Genomic DNA, 16,839 nt, shown 5'->3' with positions numbered 1-16,839 from the left:
AGGTTGAGCGAAATAACGAGAAATAAAATAACGAGAAAAAAGATCGAAATATTGCTGTCGTAGTCCGTCAAATATATTTTTGAATAAATAAATAAATAAATAAATTACAGGCGAATTGCAAGTCATTGGTACAAATATAAGTTGCGGAATAAATACCCGATAAATACTCGGAGAAACTCTGTAGATCACTTCGGTACTCGTTTACACACGTTGATGCTCCTCGACATTGTTCGATAACTCTCTCGCTCGCGATCGCGTCCGTTTATTTATACTGGTCGGGGGAGAACCGGAAAATTTGAATTCGTCTACGTTTGACGGTTGTATGTGGCGACGACATTGTTTTGCCCGGAGTTTATTTGTTCTTACATTACCTGTAACCTAACGGTTTTGATACTTCGAGGCAAAACAACAACAGTATTTGAATTGTCCTGATTCGTGTGCCGCTACACCAGGATGATTTTTGCCAGAAAAATCCATGCCAGAAATTGAGATGGTTTTAAAGATAGAGCACCGCCTCTTAGAGAGTTCCCACATTTCTCTCTATTTTTATTATTATTAGGACAAGACTCTGGGAACGCCCGCTGGCCGATCAAGTGTTCAGCTCGATTGACCTCAGATCATTGGAGTAGAAGTAAATATCTCCGGATCTGCGATTGCCATAAAAGCTTGTTAACCAAGATGTGATATGGAAAGGAGATACTTATATATTTAACAATGTGCTGGACTGGATAGTGTGTTGAAGGGAAGAGAAAATATTATCGAGATGCTGAGTCGGTAATACTAAAATGCTAAAGGTTCCCAATGCCTTCAGACGTGCGACAAACGTGTTTAGTCTACGTCTCGTCTATGTATAATGATATACATGTTTATTCTGTACTTCGTTCCGTCTATGTCATTGTATCTCAGATGATATTACATATAAATATGTTGCCGTTATTTTACCGACCGCAAAAGTTAGCGGTCCATAGGATTCAAATAATCATTTCTTTAACCATATTTTAATTTCTTGAGCAATAAAATTCTCATCCTTAACGTTAGAGTATAAAACAGATATTTTGACAAATATTTTAACAACCAGTGTATTTTCGACCAATCGTGGGAAGACGCTATCGCGAAGAAACACGTCAACGAGAGTCGTAAATTCCCGTTACGATTATAATAATCGACGCCGAAAATAGATCGATCCCCTGATTTCCGTTAAGATAATAGGGGTGGTTAAGGTAGTATAACGCTGCGATTAATAGGGTTATAAACTTTATATTTCCAACATTTATGAGGTACACTGTTGAGTATGTATACGTTAAGTAAATGATTGATTTAAGGAAAGTAACCCGGTAATGACTTGATAAGATATGTCATAAGATATGTTGACTATTCTAACGTTTCCAGAATAAGTAAGTTACAGTGCCGATGCTGTGTCGGAGGAAAGCTGGCGATGGGTGTGTCTAGCGCACGGGACCATCGGATTTGTTCATGACATTTTTGGTTAGGAAAGTGAGGGCAGTATACATTGCTTCTGATTGAATAAACGAAGGTTGATGGATTAGGAAGGGTCTTAGCCGCCATCGATAGAAAGTTGCTAGTGGGAAGCATCGTACGTGAGAAAAACTAACTTTCCCGTGTCAAGCCGTAGTAGACAATAATCTTTAGAAAATGTTTTAGGAACAAAGATATTTGTTCGGTCCGGAGGACCTTAGTTAGCAAATTATTGAGATTTATGATGGGCCCTTAAGACTATTAAGGGTACGCAGGAAGGATGAGCGGACATCTGGTTCCCGTCTGGCCCGCGGTGTGTGGCCTGGTTTAGGTAGAGTGTACCAAGTACATACGTGTGTGTGTGTGCGCGCGCGCGCGTGTGTGTGCGTGTGTGTGTGCGCGTGTGTGCGTGTGTGTGTGTGCGCGCGCGCGCATGTGTATTTATGCACATATTTGCCATGTTCGTATACACAAATTTAAGGATTCCATTGGAGTGAGTAAAACTCCTACGGGCCAGAAAATATTTCTCGAGTAAGGGACTTGAATCGATTTGTTAGACTTCGCCGTGCAGCGCTTCTTGTGTCTGCAGCACGATCGTGTTTATAAATAAACTGTATTGTATTATGTAAAACTACATTTATTTAAACAACATTCTTTTGTATCACGTGAAATACTATATGCCTACTTCAAGTATATTGATGAAACTTATGAAAAGCAGTTTAGTTTATATTCTTTACCTTTAGTGATAATGCAAACAAAGGTGTTAGTAAAACAATGCCAGCGCTTCGACTAACGACCGATTTGTAAAGCACATTTTCGAACATTAAGAGCATTACCCCCTCTAGTGGAGTTTACAGACATGTGTATACGAATGCGATGCTTACAATACTCATGTTGCAGGAATAATCAGATATTCATTGACGTGTGTTAGTGTTGCTTCTTATATGTACAGATATACATACATATATAACGTGAGTTTATATAGAAACGTGAACAAGAAAATTATATTGAACATAACGAGAAGTTAGTCAGAAAATCTACTGAGTAACACGCATGCGCTGTAGCCACGTGAATCTGTCTGAACTGAGAAGCATGTTTGCTACTAGTAGAGGATGCCATTTTAATGCCCACAGTGCTACCCACGGCGCTGTCCGAATTTGAACGGTATTTTCTCTCTCTATGTTATATGTGTATAAAAAAAAATTTACATTCTATCTTGACGCGAACTATTAACAAAGGAAAACATGTTCTGGATGCAAGTGAATAATAAGCGAATAATAAGTGAGTGTAAACAACTTTTAAGATCATGTATGACACGTTAACCTGAAATATCTTCCATTGTCTTCTGCTTTTCATTGACTTCGCGACTTTTTATCAAATAATTACAGTTTTGTTAAATATATTTGATAACTATACTTCATACAATTTCTATATTTATTTACAAGTTGCTATTGTTATCGTGCAGTTATGACATATTTTAAGGAAAACGCGAGTTGTTCTTTGAGGATATTATTAAAGTCTACTACCACTAATCATAGATTTTCTTTGTGCACAGGCAAGCAGTTTGTCTAATAATAATAATAATTTCATAAAGCAAATAACTCGAGTGTTAGTTTACGTACGCCCCGTTGATGCAATCTCCATGGATATAAAATTGGACAACAAAATGGACGTAAGTACCTTTCGAAACATCATTCGATAAGAGAACTTTGACCGTATTGAATAATATATTTTGTTTCTATAAATCTTGGTTAATATAATATATTAAGCTAATGTTTATGTACCACTTTCTTTAACTATTTTAATATGACAAACTAAGATTCGCTTCTTTGGCCGTTGTGACGCGAACTTGTGATTTGCAATAGAAATGAAATTTAATTGTTGAATTGGAAGGAATTTCCACCATGGCACATAAAATTTTGTATAATGTATCTGTCAATTGTAAGATTACTTTGGCCAACGTGCTATGATCTCTTGTGTCTATGCTTTATATGTTATGGCTCAATAATAATACATGGATTAAAAATACTAAAGTAATGCAGAATGTCTAGCATCGATGCAAATTGTTCCGTTGTAGAGTAATGAGTTTATACGAATGTGATTATTTTACAATTAAATTTCAATTACACATTGTATTTTATAAAAATGGAAATATTGAATTACAAATGATTTTTATTTAGTATACTGATTATGTTTACCACTTGTGTTATTATTATTTGTTATTAATTTTCCTAGGCTTGTAGAATATAAAATTTATATTTATACATATATAAATATGTTTGCGTCGAAGCATACGAGCGTTGAAACAACGTATGTTGTAAAAAGTTGTTGAGAATTGTGGATTTTTGAAGTCGAAATAATGTTATAGGGACACTAAATTTATACTGAGGATTAACATTAAAATAGTAATATATTTATTTCATGGACGATTTCTTATATATTCATCGATACACACTTGCACGCGTCTCAGCACTTTCTTCTATACCCGACTGTTAACCGACTGAACAGTTTACATTCATCTGTTTTCGAGACGCCGCGCACACACATACCTCCATACACTGATATTCACATACAAGTATCTTTACTACGCATTTAATCCAGTCCAGCACAGAAAATTATACATATGTCAACACACCTCCTTAATTTTTGGTGCTGCATATTCATTTCCTTTTATAAGTCAATCAAATCATTCATAAAAGTAATCTAAAATTTTCAAATTTATTTCTCCCTAGAGCCTTCGTTAAAATATCAGCTACATTATTTTCTGAATCTACGTTTATAATGTCAATCTCTTTGTCTTCGTAACTTTCATTCACAAAATGGAAGTGAACTTCAATGTACTTCGGATTTTTTGTTAAGTTTCCAAATTTTGATATCGCAATCGCTTCAGAATTATCTTCGTAAATTTTTATTGGTGTCTCGATCATTATTTTAAATCCTTCAACAATATTCTTACAAATTTAATTTCGCTCACAGCTTCCGATAAAGCTACATACTCGGTGGTTGTTGATGATTTTGTCACGCTACTTTGCTTCCTCGATTTCCAGTAGATTGCGTTTCCGAAAAATCTTATGATAAATCCCGTAGTGCATTTTCTATCTACTTCATCTCCAGCCCACTCAGCGTCAACAAAATGATCAATAACTTCAGCATTCAAATTTCTTTTATAAGTTAATTTTAATTTCCTAGTTAAATATAAGTATTTCAAAATTCTCAATGCATATTTATAGTGGGTCTCGTTGTAATTATTTTGAAATTGACTTAAATAGTTTACACTATAGCTAACGTCTAATCTTGTTCCAGTACTAATATATAATAAAGCTTCTATGAGATTTCTATATCTTATATCGTTTGAGGCTGATTGTGCGGGTTCTAAACTTAAGTTTTGTTCCATTGGTGTAAAATATAGTTTACTATTTTCTATATTATATTGTTTCGCTAATGACTCTTTACGTGTAAAATATAGTTTACTATTTTCCATATTATATTGTTTCGCTAATGATTCTATATAACTAATTTGATCTAATTTCATCTCACGCTTCTTATTATCGTATTCAATGTTTATTCCTAAGTAAGTCTTTACTTCACCTAAGTCCTTCATCGCAAATTGGTTCGACAATTTGTTTTTAATTTCATCGACTTTTCTTTTGTTTTTTCCACATATTAATAAGTCGTCTACGAATAGAATTAAATATATAACATCATCGCTCTCATACTTTATATACAGACAATAATCACTCTTACTTCTTTGAAGTCCTAATTTTTTCATATACTCTTGAACTCTTGAACTTTCACGCAATCCATATAACGCTTTTGATAATTTATATATCATTGTGACCTATAGGTTATTCTACAAATACTTCCGATTTTATAGTTCCGTTTAGGAATGCTGTTTCTAGATTCATTTGCATAATCGTCAAACCATATTGACAACAATAAGATAGTAATAACTTCATAACTTCAACGTTTGCATTTTTGCCACAGGAGAGTATAAATCTTCCAGTACTTCCTTTTATTGGAAGCCTCGAACAACTAGTCGCGCTTTCTTACGATTATCAGATTTATTCGTATATACCCATTTCAAGTCTAATACTTTTTTGTCTTTTGGTTTCTCTACTAATTGCCAGGTCTTATTTTTGATTAAACTATTCATTTCTCGATCCATTGCTTCTTTCCATGAACCGCTGTCATCTCCACTTAAAGTTTTTTCATAGGTTTGAGGGCTGTCTGCGCTAACTACATTCACATAAATGAAATATGAGCTCGTTTGGCCATATCTTTGAGGTTTCTTTCTTTCCCGTCCTGACCTTCTCAAATTATTTTCTATGTCCTCAAGTTTTTTTTTCTGATTCGTTACTTAAATTTCTTTCCTCTTTTATTGCAACCTACTCGACCTTTTCGTCATTTATTTCATTTTCATGAATTTCGTTTGAATCCGAATGTTCGTCAAAATTCTTTTCTGTTTCATTGTCTGATCCATCTTCTCCTTGAAATCCTACTAAATTATCATCTTCACCTATAAATTCTACGTGCATTACAATTATAATTTTATTATTAACTGGGATCCTATATCCAATGTTTTCATAACCTACAAGTATCCCAGTGTCTGCTTTTTTTGTCCCATTTCGAATTTCTTTTAATTTCAGGTATTGTTACGAAATCTCTACTTCCGTACAATCTTAAATTATTTATATTCGGTTTCCTTTTAAAAAATATTTCAAATGGTGTTTTATTTTTATATGTGTTCGTAATGGCCCTATTTTTTAAGTACGCCGCGACTCTAACTATTTCCGACCAATATATAATATTCAGCTTTGAATTATGTAATAAGCATCTAGCGGAATTCATGATTGTTCTATTGTAGCGCTCAGCTGCTCCATTTAACTCGTAAACATAAGGTGGGCATGGTTCTATGACAATTCCCTTTTGCCTAATTAGATTGTACATGTTTTGGTTCATATATTTTTTTCCATTATCGAATCTTAATCTCTTTATCTTCTTACCAGTAAGATTTTCAACTTTGTTTATATAATCAAGGAAACAATTGTAAACTTCATCTTTTGATTTCAAAGTATAAATCAATGCGCACTTACTGTAGTCGTCTATAAATGTTAAGAAATATTTGGATCCATCAAACCCGGTATTTTTATGAGGTCCATTTAAATCGGTATGTACTAATTCTAAAATTTCGCGTGCTCTACTACGGTTATTTTGGAAGGGTAAATTGTGCATTTTATTTTGGATACATGTACCACATTTCAATTGTACTTGCTCAAAATTTTCTGGCATTCCCTTAACTAATTTTTTCTTGCACATTGTATCTAAATAATTAAAGTTTACATGCCCTAAGATCCTGTGAAATTTTTCCTTATTTGTCATTTTTCCTACATTTTTAGCGTGAGATTCTTGTCTTTCAATGTAAGTACTTATTTTATTATAAACCATGATCTTTGAATGCAATCCCTATCAACTTTCTGTATTTGTTATATATCTTTGAAGTATTTCCTGCTGAGACTATCTTATTTTCATTCGTTACTCTCGCATAGCTAATCAAGTTATTATCCATTTCTTTCACATAAAATACATTAGACATTATAATTTTAATCCTCCTTTTGTTTACTTCAAAGTAAGTTAACATTTTTCCAACTTTTGTTCCTTTTAGAATTCTACCGTCTCCTAACTTTACATTTATCGGGATTTTTAAATTTTTGTACTCAACAAAATAAGAGTCATCATTTACAATGTGATCTGAACATCCACTATCCAATATCCAATCTATTTTTCGCGTATCGCTAGTATATACCGTAATTTCATTCTTACTATTTTCTCGCACTACTCTCGTTAGGAAGGATCCAATTTCTTGGTCGTCGTAGCCCTCGTTGTATGAATAATTTGCGTCGTGTTGACTTCCCCGTTGTAGCGTTGTTGTCAACCTCTGCTTCGTCCTCGTTGGCCAAATCCTCGCCCGTGTCACGTCAAATAACAAAATAAAAAAAGAAATTTGAGGTGAAAAATAAAAAAAAGAAACTTTATTTTTTTTCTAACAACAATCCGCTTTACAATCCACTTCCGAACTCTAGGCGTGACTTTCCAAGACTGAAGCTCTTACAATTTGACTTTCGATCGGATCCGATTATTTTCTTTTGTCATCCTACAACATCCCCACCGTCCATACATTTGCTAGGCGTTCGCGGCCGTTGCCATGTGCTCTTTCTTCTAGAACCTTCGGTGGAAGGACCGTTGGGGTGTTGATGGTTCATTAGGCACTTCAGCGATATACATTGCCACCGAATGCCGCCACATCTTTATCTCCATCGTCAATCCATCGGATTTGAAGTATGCCGATAGTGACATCCGCCGCGACCCCTATTCTGTTGCGGCTGATACGCACCTCCTTGCCATTGCGCTCCTCCGTTGTTTCCGCCTCTGTACATGTTTGTACAATTTCTTACCACGTAGCAGTACTTTCCACAGCCATGGCACATTATGTCCCTTTTTTCAGTTTTGAATACATTTGACCTTGTCCTATCACTTTCCCTCTTGTTACGTGTTCCCCACATTGTAATTTTATTTTTTAAAGATTCACAAGTTCAATTACTTTCTTTCACTGAGTCGATTAGTCACCAATATAGCTCAATGATTCTGGTACTGTTTTCAGCATGTAGTCGAGTTTTTCACGTTTACTCACGTTTGCACCAGCACTCTTTAATTCATTTATCGTTTTTTCAAATTCTGTGAAAAATGAATTTGATTCTTCAAAGTCTTTCAGCCTCATTATGTCTAGTCTGCTTCTTATACAAATTTACAATGTTGTTGATTCCTTTATATACATCTCATCAAATTTTTTTATTATTTTTAAAGCAGTGTCCTGATCACCAACAAATTCTAATTGCTCATTCGTTATACTACCATAGATGTAGTTCATCGCCCATTGATTCATTTCATCCCAGTTATCTTGCGCATCCGTGTCCATTTTCTCTCGTGTAGCCGGTTCAACTTTTACACTTTAAATACATTAGTATTCTTTTCTTTCACATTTTGTAATCACGTCCATCGAATAGTTGAAGCTTAATTTCATCGTCCCTTGGCATCTTGATTTGTTTTTTATTTTCACCCTTTTTTTCTTTTTCAAAAATAGTTCTCTTTATTATCCAGATTCCTTTTATTTGTGCTGCCAATAGCCCTTTTATCTCTTAGAACTTATTTCCAATTTCTTATTTTTTTTAAATCGATTTTTATACATTCACTCCCGGTTACACATGGTTCCATAACCTTGAATCCCGAAAACCACGTTTTTTGCTACCATGTTGAGAATTGTGGATCTTTGAAGCCGAAATAATGTTATAGGAACACTAAATTTATACTGAGGATTAACATTAAAATAGTAATATATTTATTTCATGGGCGATTTCTTATATATTCATCAATACCCATTTGCACGCGTCTCAGCACTTTCTTCTATACCCGACTGTTAACCGACTGACTAGTTTACATTCATCTGTTTTCGAGACGCCGCGCACACACATACCTCCACACACTGATATTCACATACAAGTATCTCTACTACGCATTTAATCCAGTCCAGCACAAAAAATTATACATATCTCAACAAAAATATATTGCCATATAATAGATTGAAACTCAAATGTAGCAGGAACGTTCATCATTGGCAACGTGCGTTACCTTTTCACTGATGTATTTATATGAGTACAGGCATTGGATTCAGCTGCGGCATGTTTTGTATTGTATAACCTTAAATAGAGCAGGTCACACAAATGTATCGTTAGTTATTAGTTATCAGTTCGATGAGTACGTATTTTTTATGTATATCCAGCGATTATTCTATAGCGAATAGTTGTATCGGAATGAAAACTTTTCTATCTTGTGCAAAGATTTTTAGATTTGTTTATTATAAATCATTTGTTATTGCAAAAATCATTTGTATGAATCAAATTATTTACAGTTTTTAACGCACTTCGATATCGATTCAGATTAAAAAGAAATATTATTGGAGTTTTACAACACAATTTCGCGAACGTTTCGTTAAGCATGGTTTACGCCACAGTCAAGAACAATCGCTATTTTTGAGAACTAGAAATTTAGAGCTTCGATGCCAACTCTGCAAAACAGGCAATGCTCGTATGCCGTGCTACGTGCACGTGCTACGTACGTACGAAATGACTGTGAAACGTGTGTCTGTTTTAACGCTCGTATACCCTTATGCCCAGGTTTGAATTTGTGCATGCGTTATGAAAAATATTGCTGCTGTGAGTTCATATACACAATTTTTCCGCACACAGTTATAACAAGGCACAGATACACGTTCGCATTCGTGTGAGTGTGTGCGTGCCTGCGTGTATATATATATATATATATATATATATATATATATATATATATTCTTACACAAATTGGCAACATAGTGAAAGGGAGGAATTTTGCATATGTCCCTTACTGCCCGAACAGCATTAGGACAGTAGTTCTAGTATAGTCTAGCCTAGAAAAATCGTTGAGCAGCCTGTACAAGCTGAAACGTATTGTAATGACGCCACGCATCGACTCCAAAGTCTCATGAAATGACATCAGTATATCAATATATACTTAATATATATCCTTTTGCTTTGCTTACCAATTAAGAAAATATATTACTTTCTGCATCGATGCAAGCCAATATACATCATAAAAGAACAGAAAACGTTGATGCGTTCATCGCATCAGTGTTTCAGTGTATGTAAGCACCGTCGACAGTCACGTTTTCTCGCTGTTTGACCAAGTACTACCATTAACTGTTTCTCACACTGGTTGCTGATCGCAATTGATTCCACAATATTTTCCACCGAATTCGATACAAATATTTCTATTTTAAACAATTCATGGTGATTTTTGTAAATATTTTGAGTTGTTTTTTTATATTTTCAAATGATATGGAATTTTTAGCGTTTTGCATGGTGTTTGTTACTCTGTCGTACATTTTATTTCTCATTTATAATATACAATTTGCTAAACATGTAGAAGGACCGCTCGTTGCTTTGTACTAATTTGTTACCTGGAAGAATACATTCATGAAATAACGTTAAACAACCATGCTAAAAGTATTGTTTGCGAATCTGATTTTTCTTACTTTTGAATATAATTGAGAGTTGAATATAGTCGACTTCGCTACACAGTAGTTTGAAAATATCGATCGGCCCTGTCCTATGGTAAATGTTAGGAGTTGAGGCAAAGTTTCTTAGTAATACTAATGGAGCCGGAAATTTACACAAAATTTACAGCTCTCTTGTTATGTACGTAGCATTCTGAATTTGTGCAGTTATGTATTTCATGTTTTTAGTGGTAGAGCCTGACTAACTGATAAACATGGCGTCATAAACCGTTCTTTCTAGTATCTAGTTCTGTAGCTCTATACGTAGCTTTCTATTCTATCCATGATATTTATGACACGATTGACTTCAATTACTAGACTAGGACTGTTTCATAGATTTTTCGTTCCTTAGTATGTTACATTAGGTTTGTATATTTTTTTCAGCCTTCTGAATATGCAATAACAATAAAAGAAGAGCCAATCGATCCAGTGATCTGCGATGATTTGTCGCCAGTTGATACGAATACAGGGAATAAAAATGAAACAGCGACGTTTCAAGGTGAATCTTCGGACGATGTTTATTGTAAAAATGAAGAATCCGCGTTTCCTCAAGAAAGTACGTATTTAGAAAATAACAAATCGGATTCTGATAAACGAAAAAGTAAACGTAAAGTACCTTCACACAACAGAAGAAGTTGCAACGTTTGTTTGTTAACTTTTCAAGCTAAACATTTATTGGAACTGCATAATAAATTATATAGCTGTAATGTATTTAAGTGTGATAATTGCACTGCGATCTTCACTATGCATATTTCGTTAATACGTCATTTAAAGAAGCGATGTTGTACGAAAAAATTATCTGGATATAGATGTAATTTTTGTAACCGAATGTTTTCCTATAAAAGACATGTTCAATCTCATTTATTCCATACGCATGGGAACGCAATATTTTCTGGTGAAAGCAAAATCACGAAAGCATCTCCTGAATCGTTAGAAAAGTCAAATCATTCGGATGGTATTGTCATGGCAGAATCAAATACTTCACACAGTCCCTGCCCAAATAACGTAAATAACTCAATAAATATATCTTTGAAACTATCTAATGGTTCAAACAATACACCCACCAAGGGTTCGAGCAGCAATATCAAGTCTACGCATCCGAAATGGTTAAACGATTCGCATGGTACACCTTCGAAAAGGATGAAGCAGTCCATCCTTATAGACTTCATATCGCCGTACGAAGACAAACCGAATAACAAATGGGTTAGTCCGGAAAAAGTTATCGATACGGAGAATATTCCTGTTACTGCGACTATTATTCCAACTTCAACGTTCGAGACATTTAGTAACAAGACATCAACGGCTGCAGAAGTTATTCAGATGTCTACTTCTGTTAAGCGAATCGAATCTCCTGTTAGGAAAATATCATCTGTTCAAACTCATGTGAATTTAAAGACAATGATATCTTTATTCAGGAACGAAATAAAAGCTGAATCTGAAAGCTCTAATATTCGCACAATATGTCTTACAATTTTAGGCCAATGAAGAGATGTTCTTCTTCTTTATATGATTCTTACGATTTATTGGAGTTTAAGACCTTTGGAAGATCAAGACAATCTTGTAAAAGAAACAAGTCTCCCTATATATTTAACCAAAGTAGAAGATCTGCACCTGAAGCTAAGTGTAAAGAATGTGTGGTCCGCTTGAAGAAATGTGACAAATTCTTGGAGCCTACTAGTTTTGTGTCAAACGAAGACGAAGACGAAAACGAAGACGAAGACGAAAACGAAGACGCTTTCAGACAAGCAGTATCGAAAAACGTGAAAGCGGAATTTAAAGGTTTTCGTGAAACAAGCTCGACATGTAACTTACCTGTGGAAGCTGACACGATTGCGTCAAAGCGATTCAATGAATTTGTAAAATCTTTCGCTGATAGATTAATCGTACCTCAACAACAATCGGTTGAATTTCAGAAGAACTTTAAAGTCTGTCAGCAGAAAATAATTCAATGCCATATTTGTAAAAAATCGTTTTCTTCGAAGGAGAACCTGCGCGAACACATGAAATTGTTCCATACGATTTACATTTCGAGCATATGCAACGCGCGTTACACGTCCATGAATAAGTTACTAACTCACTATCTACGTCAGCATAGTGTGTTTAAACGAAGGGAATGTTGCGTGTGTTATGACAAGTTTGACACGTCGGCATTGTTGAAGCGGCACATGGTTTTGCATTGTTTGAAGACCATAAGATTAAAAAAGGACGCTCCACCGGTTGATGTTGAAATAAATTGTAATGTATTCAAGAAACAACACAAATGCGAAGGTTGTCGCAAACGATTTTGGCTATACTCATGTTTGAAACAACACGAGAATGTATGTCGTCGAATGAAAGTGTTAAGACATAAACAACGTGTACCTCGTGTAAACCATTTGTCTCGGTCCTTGAAAGAACCAAGTGACATGGAACTCGTCATAGTACAGTCGCGTGATTTGAAACAAACGTTGGATGTTTCGGGTGGGACTACAAGATCTTTGAAAAATTATTTGACTCCGAGTACACTTAATACGGATGATACTTTCTCTTCGTCATTCGATACAGCTGCAAAACACAGAAGGTTACTTAATGGGATTGCATGCGTGAAGGGTCACCAAGCGGACAAGTTGAACAGAACAAAGTTTCCTTGCATTACTTGTGGAACACAATTCCAAACATTTAAAAATTTGTGCATACACGAGCGCACCTATCGCCAAACAGCCACAGAAAAGTGTAACGTTTGTAACACGATGTTTTCCACTAAAAGATTCTTACAGTTTCACATGCTTGCTACTCATGCGCCTTCGTGTTCGGTGAACTACAAATTCTTTTGTAAGTTCTGCAATCAAGGATTTGTTAAGAAACAGAGTCTTCAAATTCACGAACGACACTTGCATATTGAGCAAGATTCTAGGCTGGTGCTGAATTCCGATTGCGGAAGATAAACCAATCTGTAATATATGCCATTTGTTATTCGAATCCTACGAACGTTTAGTCGAGCATAACGCGTATTATTACAAGGGCAATGATTTTTTATGCGCAATATGTGGTAAGACGTTTCAAGGAATGTACATGTTTTATCATCACAACAAGTTGGAGCATTATCCGGGCGAACCATCGAAATTGTACCCTTACAAATGCGATACTTGTAACGAAAGGCTTCAGCTACGAATCACATCTCCATGCACATAAGCTACACGTTCATTCGCACGATTCGCCCGCTGACAAGACGCGCGATCGCGATACATCGGATCAAACTTATCGCATGTGTTTATAATTCTTTGGATAAATTAGGATAATCATAAAATAAAAGCATAGAGAATATTTAATTCTTCGATTTATAGGTCGTTTAAAAATCAATTTTCACGGTACTATACTGAAGAATCGACCTGGATTGAGACGTACAATAAACACGCCAAGTACACATACACATACGAAGCAAATGATTTCAAAGTATCCTTTAGGTCATGTATTCGCATTTTCCATGACACGCATGAAATGTATCGATATTTGTTGAAATATACTTTACAAGACAAATCAACGCTTCTGACCTAGCACGAACTGCGCTCGGCTCAAACATCGAGCATTGAGTGAAGTTTGGGTGTCAGCCGTAGGCGCTTCCTGTTCATTGTTTGCGATGGTCTCAGTTTGTTGAAGCAGAATATGTCAAGCATTCGCTAGACGAACAGCCAGAAAACGAGTGAACTAGATATTCCATACTGTCTCTAACTTTATTTAATATACATCGTTTTGTTCTCATAAGAGATAAAGAGATCTAATCGCGTTATCGTATCGTTTACTAAGTGTCGCTTGAAACAGCTTAATGAAAATTATGATAGATCGAGTAATAAATTTGTCTGCTTTTCTTTGAACGCGTTATATTTATGTGCTTTCATATACGTATATGTTTCTGTATGTGCGTGCGTGCATGCGTGCGTGCGTGTGTATTTTATCAAGTACGTTGATCACTACCCTATTTCATTATTGTAAAATTTTTTGTTAAAGTGAGTTTTTCTTTCGACGTGCGCGTTTGCGGATTTTCATATTTTATAAATTGTTTTTGGTGAGCGTAAATGTTTGAAGAAGTTAGAAAATAAATGAAGCAAGGGTAAGTAAATGTTACAATTTCTTTTCTTAATTGGCCTGATATTCGTCATTTTTCTTCTATTGCAATGTTTATTCGCTATAATTATTCGTTTAAACGTCCGCTCGGTATAATAATTATAACATCTGTTAAAAAATGAATCTGATATTGAGATTAAAAAAAAATTCATTTCGTTTATCACACGTGGAATGATTATATGATAAGTTTCACATTTGACAGATGACTAATTTAAATATGGATCGTAATTACAATTTTCACTATGAGGTGATATATTTACTTACCCAGCTATCAATTAATGACGTCGAATGATAATTGTACGGGAACGATGATGCTTTGTAATGTGCAATTAAACTATTACGTTAAATATTCAGTAAATAAATATTTCAATTTCCATCATAGTGTCGGTCGTACAATACGATAATCGAGAGGAACATGAGACCAAGAACGATATGTATCGCTATGAAAGCGCGAATTAAAATTGTCGTATTCGAATTTCTATAAAGAAATAAGAATTGACGTTTATATCAAAGAATAGTTGCAACGCGTAATCGAATAAATTGGTTGCTCCACAGCGGGAAAATGAACTATTTTCACGAGCTTTCACCGGTTCTGTCTTACAACGAAACGAACAGTTGAGCAATTATAAAAGCTAACGTTTATATGTTCTAAACATTAGAAAGCTGGTAAATTTAATAGATTGCTCGGGAAACTTGTAGATTTTAGTAGTACGATATGTACTGTTTTTAAAAGTGTAGGTATTCATTAATAAATTACATTTTCCAAAAAATAATGTAAACTCTGTGGTGCAGGTGTAGTCAGAGCTAGGTGGTGAAAAGAGAGTTTGCGTTTCGTCCCAGGACTACAGGTGGACTCGTCAGTAAGGCTATGCCCGGTAGACCCCGCCTTAGACGTAGAGGGAGTCTCGCTAGGGCGGTATTTGTATCGTGCGTCCGTATATTCGACCGCTAGCGAAATAGATAGGCTCGTTGTCGTCGTAGCCCTCTGGTGTTGGCGGTTGGTACTCGCGGATCGCCCAGGAGGTGTTGTTCCGCGTTGATGCCTCGACCTGTCGGCGTCCTATTGATACCGATCCGCCACAACTCTTTCCCCGTGTAAACTACAACATTCGTACACCCTTTGTTGCTATACGAACCAACACTCTCGCATTCGAAAAGATGTGTATGACTCGCGTTAATTAAAACACGCGACATGAAGTTAAAATTATGTCTTTGTATACTCGAGACTCGAAATAGGGTGTATTGGTACCATTGTATATAGTACTTTGATTCGAAACGTTTTGTACAAGTAACGTTAATTATAAGATTGAAGCTACGTTTTTGTTGAATCATCAACTAGAAGAAAACGACGTATTTGTCGGACTGCGCTAAAACAAATCCTTTTTATGGAAACATGAAGCGTCTTTATGTCAGAAGAAATACAATGTTACAAATTCTGTCAATAACCTGGATTTTGAAATTTAAACCGTAGCTCCTATCGAATTTAATTTGAAGTATGTGAAGATGGATCGCTAGTTTTTTTCTTTTTCTTTATTTAGTTGTTTACATTCACAATTTGTACAATTTGGGTATTTGGTAGAATTTTTTATCTGTTTCATTATCATGTGGGTGGCTACCCCCAGCGGGGTACCATCTTCGTGTTTGTTAGGTTATATCCTTTATGAGATCTGGTGGGTGTTTCCTTTTTAGTCTTCTTTCTATACTTGATGTGTTGATCGTTTCCGCAGCCAGCCGGTTCGGGTGCGTTGCTATTCTTTCTCTGTACCTTCTTGCACATCTGCTAATCTCCTCCTTGACTGTTGGTATTCCCAGGTCTTTCCGAATGTCCTCGTTTCTAACGTACCATGGGGCGTTTACTATTGTTCTAAGAATTTTAGCTTGCATTGTCTCTACTTTGTTTATATGGCTCATTGTTGCTGTTCCCCAAAGTGTTATTCCGTACGTCCAGATTGGTTTTATGATCATTTTGTATATTTCTAATTTATTTTCTATACTTAGTTTGGATTTTTGACTTGTTAGCCAATGCATTTGCCTCCTTGCGGCCTGTATTTTGTCTGTTATTTGATATGCTGTTTCCATGTGAGTTGTGTATCTATGTGGAGTCCTAGGTATTTGACTTG

General features: G+C 35.3%; 1 pseudogene; it reads left to right on the top strand.

Annotated features, from left to right (window-relative positions):
- The first annotated feature begins 3,079 nt into the window (after positions 1 to 3,079).
- LOC117157438 (uncharacterized) lies at positions 3,080 to 13,874 on the top strand (annotated as a pseudogene).
- Positions 13,875 to 16,839: the final 2,965 nt, after the last annotated feature.

The sequence above is a fragment of the Bombus vancouverensis genome, chromosome 13 (assembly GCF_051014615.1).
Source record: "Bombus vancouverensis nearcticus chromosome 13, iyBomVanc1_principal, whole genome shotgun sequence".
NCBI classification, from domain to species: domain Eukaryota; kingdom Metazoa; phylum Arthropoda; class Insecta; order Hymenoptera; family Apidae; genus Bombus; species Bombus vancouverensis.
This window is presented reverse-complemented; position numbering and strand designations above follow the sequence as displayed.